The sequence below is a fragment of the Tasmannia lanceolata genome, unplaced genomic scaffold, assembly GCF_043159265.1.
Source record: "Tasmannia lanceolata isolate RefF3 unplaced genomic scaffold, GAP_Taslan_0.1 ptg000200l, whole genome shotgun sequence".
Taxonomy (NCBI): Eukaryota; Viridiplantae; Streptophyta; class Magnoliopsida; order Canellales; family Winteraceae; genus Tasmannia; species Tasmannia lanceolata.
In genome coordinates this window covers 50,001-55,000 of record NW_027518876.1, presented here as the reverse complement: position 1 = coordinate 55,000, position 5,000 = coordinate 50,001, and positions in this window count along the sequence as shown.

Here is a 5,000-nt window from a genome sequence, read left to right as displayed (position 1 = left end):
CTAACAGCACCTTTGGTTGCCACTGGTGGTTAGGCTGGTTGGTTGCGCAAACCCTATAGGAGGGTGGCATGCTGGTGGGCGTTTTTGCCCGGATAGGCACTAGAATGTGCAGATTTTGGGCGTTTTTGCCTGGATAGGCTAAGGAATGGGCATGCTTTGGGCGTTTTTGCCCGGATAGGCACCGGAATGCTTGGCCTTGGCTTGTCCTAGCAAGGCATTGCTGGGTTGGGCTCCCTTGGCCTTTTGGGCGCCTTGGACGATGTCTTGCGAAGACCATGGGCACAAGGCCATGGCATATGGTGAGGAAAGGACCACGGTTGCCAAGGTTAGGCACCGGAATGCTTGGCCTTGGCTTGCCCTAGCAGGGCATTGCTGGGTTGGGCTCCCTTGGCCTTTTGGGCGCCTTGGACGATGTCTTGCGAAGACCATGGGCACAAGGCCATGGCATATGGTGAGGAAAGGACCACGGTTGCCAAGGTTAGGCACCGGAATGCTTGGCCTTGGCTTGCCAAAGCAGGGCATTGCTGGGTTGGGCTCCCTTGGCCTTCCGGGCGCCTTGGACACTGTCTTGGGAAGACCATGGGCACAAGGCCATGGCATATGGTGGGGAATGGACCACGGTTGCCAAGGCTAGGCATATAGAGAGGAATCGCATTTTTGCCCGGATAGGCACCGGAATGCTTGGCCTTGGCTTGCCATAGCAGGGCATTGCTGGGTTGGGCTCCCTTGGCCTTCCGGGGGCCTTGGACGCTGTCTTGGGAAGACCATGGGCACAAGGCCATGGCATATAGTGAGGAATGGACCACGGTTGGCAAGGCTAGGCATATAGAGAGGAATGGACCACGGTTGCCAAGGTTGCGCAAGTTTTGGGCATTTTTTGCCCGGATATGCCCAAGTATGCCCCGATAGGCCCGTTACGCCCCGGTATGAACGCGTATGCCCGGATAGACTCGGTATGCCTTGGGATACATGCGTATGCCCCGATAGGCTTGGTACGCCCCGATATGCGCACGTGTGCCCCAGTAGGGCTCGGTATGCCCCGGTATGTACGCGTGTGCCCCGATAGGCCCGGTATGCCCTGATAGGCCCGGTATGCCCCGATATGCACACGTGTGCCCCAATAGGGGTCGGTATGCCCCGGTAGGTACGCGTGTGCCCCGTAATGCACGTTTCGCAGATCTCCCCGCATGTCCCGCCCCTATATGTAATACTTACTTACTTACTTACTTTCTTTCTTGCTTGCTTGCTTGCTTGCAATGGTTGGGAGTGCCCGGCATGCCCCGCTGCAGAGACCAAGGGCGCAATGACTTGGCACCGCGGATGCCGGGACTCCGGCACTTCCCGTGGCACTGATGGTTGGTTCCAAAGACAAAAGGCCGTGCAAGGCCACCGCACCGCGGATGATTTTGCTCGTGCTGGCGCCGTTGTGTGGCCAAAGAACATGCGCGAATGCTCGTGTCGGAAGGGTTGGTGTCCTGGCCCCGCGGGTGTCACGAATGCTCGGTTGCGAAGACCATGGGACCAGAGCCATGGCACGTCGGATGATGGCTCCAGCTGGCGCCCCGGCACTTTCTGTGGCATTGATGCTCGGTTTCAAAGACAAACGTGCGCAGTGCCAGGGGACCGCGGATGACTGCTCGTGCTGGCCCCGTTGGGCGGCATTGATGGTCGGTTGCAAAGAAAATGCGCGATTGCTCGTGTCGGGGCCCGGCAAGCCAAGGCCAAGCGAGCCATGGCACGTCGGATGATGGCTCCAGCTGGCGCCCCGGCACTTTCTGTGGCATTGATGCTCGGTTTCAAAGACAAACGTGCGCAGGGCCAGGGGACCGCGGATGACTGCTCGTGCTGGCCCCGTTGGGCGGCATTGATGGTCGGTTGCAAAGAAAATGCGCGATTGCTCGTGTCGGGGCCTGGCAAGCCAAGGCCAAGCGAGCCATGGCAACGCGGAAGATGGCTCGCTAGTGCTGGCGCCGTGCACAGTGGCCTCGCACACTCGCCCTGCACGCTTCCCTTGCACGCAGCCTTGCACACTAGCCTCGCATGCGAGCCTTGCACCCTAGCCATGCAAACTAGCCTTGCACGGTAGCCATGCACACAAGCCGTGCACATTAGCCATGCGCACAAGCCCCGCACACTAGCCTTGCGCACAACCCTTGCACACAAGCCATGCACTCGAGCAATGCACACAAGCCTTGCACTCAAGCAATGCACACAAGCCCTGGACACTAGCCTTGCACACGGGCCTGGCACACAAGCCTTGGGCACTAGCCTTGCGCACTAGCGTTCCACATGAGCCTTGCACACTAGCCTTGGACACTAGCCTTGCACACAGGCCTTGCACACTAGGCATGCTTGGGCGAGCTGATCCCGCATCAAGTCGACGGGTCTAGGCATTCTTGGGCGCAGATCCCGCATCGTCTCGTCGCGTCTGGGCGCAAACACGTCGCGTCTCGTTGCGTCTTCAGAAGTCGTCGCTAACAGCACCTTTGGTTGCCACTGGTGGTTAGGCTGGTTGGTTGCGCAAACCCTATAGGAGGGTGGCATGCTGGTGGGCGTTTTTGCCCGGATAGGCACTAGAATGTGCAGATTTTGGGCGTTTTTGCCTGGATAGGCTAAGGAATGGGCATGCTTTGGGCGTTTTTGCCCGGATAGGCACCGGAATGCTTGGCCTTGGCTTGTCCTAGCAAGGCATTGCTGGGTTGGGCTCCCTTGGCCTTTTGGGCGCCTTGGACGATGTCTTGCGAAGACCATGGGCACAAGGCCATGGCATATGGTGAGGAAAGGACCACGGTTGCCAAGGTTAGGCACCGGAATGCTTGGCCTTGGCTTGCCAAAGCAGGGCATTGCTGGGTTGGGCTCCCTTGGCCTTCCGGGCGCCTTGGACACTGTCTTGGGAAGACCATGGGCACAAGGCCATGGCATATGGTGGGGAATGGACCACGGTTGCCAAGGCTAGGCATATAGAGAGGAATTGCATTTTTGCCCGGATAGGCACCGGAATGCTTGGCCTTGGCTTGCCATAGCAGGGCATTGCTGGGTTGGGCTCCCTTGGCCTTCCGGGGGCCTTGGACGCTGTCTTGGGAAGACCATGGGCACAAGGCCATGGCATATAGTGAGGAATGGACCACGGTTGGCAAGGCTAGGCATATAGAGAGGAATGGACCACGGTTGCCAAGGTTGCGCAAGTTTTGGGCATTTTTTGCCCGGATATGCCCAAGTATGCCCCGATAGGCCCGTTACGCCCCGGTATGAACGCGTATGCCCGGATTGACTCGGTATGCCTTGGGATACATGCGTATGCCCCGATAGGCTTGGTACGCCCCGATATGCGCACGTGTGCCCCAGTAGGGCTCGGTATGCCCCGGTATGTACGCGTGTGCCCCGATAGGCCCGGTATGCCCCGATATGCACACGTGTGCCCCAATAGGGGTCGGTATGCCCCGGTAGGTACGCGTGTGCCCCGTAATGCACGTTTCGCAGATCTCCCCGCATGTCCCGCCCCTATATGTAATACTTACTTACTTACTTACTTTCTTTCTTGCTTGCTTGCTTGCTTGCAATGGTTGGGAGTGCCCGGCATGCCCCGCTGCAGAGACCAAGGGCGCAATGACTTGGCACCGCGGATGCCGGGACTCCGGCACTTCCCGTGGCACTGATGGTTGGTTCCAAAGACAAAAGGCCGTGCAAGGCCACCGCACCGCGGATGATTTTGCTCGTGCTGGCGCCGTTGTGTGGCCAAAGAACATGCGCGAATGCTCGTGTCGGAAGGGTTGGTGTCCTGGCCCCGCGGGTGTCACGAATGCTCGGTTGCGAAGACCATGGGACCAGAGCCATGGCACGTCGGATGATGGCTCCAGCTGGCGCCCCGGCACTTTCTGTGGCATTGATGCTCGGTTTCAAAGACAAACGTGCGCAGGGCCAGGGGACCGCGGATGACTGCTCGTGCTGGCCCCGTTGGGCGGCATTGATGGTCGGTTGCAAAGAAAATGCGTGATTGCTCGTGTCGGGGCCTGGCAAGCCAAGGCCAAGCGAGCCATGGCAACGCGGATGATGGCTCCAGCTGGCGCCCCGGCACTTTCTGTGGCATTGATGCTCGGTTTCGAAGACAAACGTGCGCAGGGCCAGGGGACCGCGGAGGACTGCTCGTGCTGGCCCCGTTGGGCGGCATTGATGGTGTGTTGCAGAGAGCATGTGCGATTGCAAGTGTCGGCCGGGTTTGGGTTCCCTTGGGCTTTCGGGTGCCTTGGACGCTGTCTTGCGAAGACCATGGGCACAAGGCCCCGTCCTGGCCCCTTGTTCGATTCGCTCTCGTCTTGCGCTTGCTTCCAAGGTCCTCCATGACCTTCCCCATGGCCTTGCTAGATCCCCCCCATGACGCATGACCTCTGTCCGTTGATTGGTTTTGAGTGCACACCATGCCCGGCTTGGCACCGTGTTGTCGCGTGAGTGGCATTTGGATCGTGCATGCTGGTGGGCTACCTGCCAATGCGCACAAGCCTTGCACACTAGCCTTGCGCACGAGCCTTGCACAAAAGCCTTGGACACAAGCCTTGCGCACAAGCCATGCGCACAAGCCTTGGACGCTAGCCTTGCACACAAGCCATGCATACAAGCCTTGCTCACAAGCCTTGGGCACTGGCCCATCGCAGTAGCCTTGCACACAAGCCTTGCGCACTAGCTTTGGGCACGAGCCTTGCGCACTTGCCTTGGGCACTAGCCTTGCACACAACCCTTGGGAACTAGCCTTGCGCACCAGCCTTGCCCACAAGCCTTGCACACCAGCCTTGCACACTAGCCTTGCATACAAGCCTTGCACACTAGCCTTGCACACAGGCCATGCTCACTAGCCTTGGGCACTAGCCTTGCACACAGACCTTGGGCACTAGCCTTGCGCACTAGCCTTGCCCACGAGCCTTGCACACTAGCCTTGCACGCAGGCCTTGCACGCTAGGCATGCTTGGGCCAGCAGCTCCCGCATCAAGTCGGCGGGTGTAGGCACG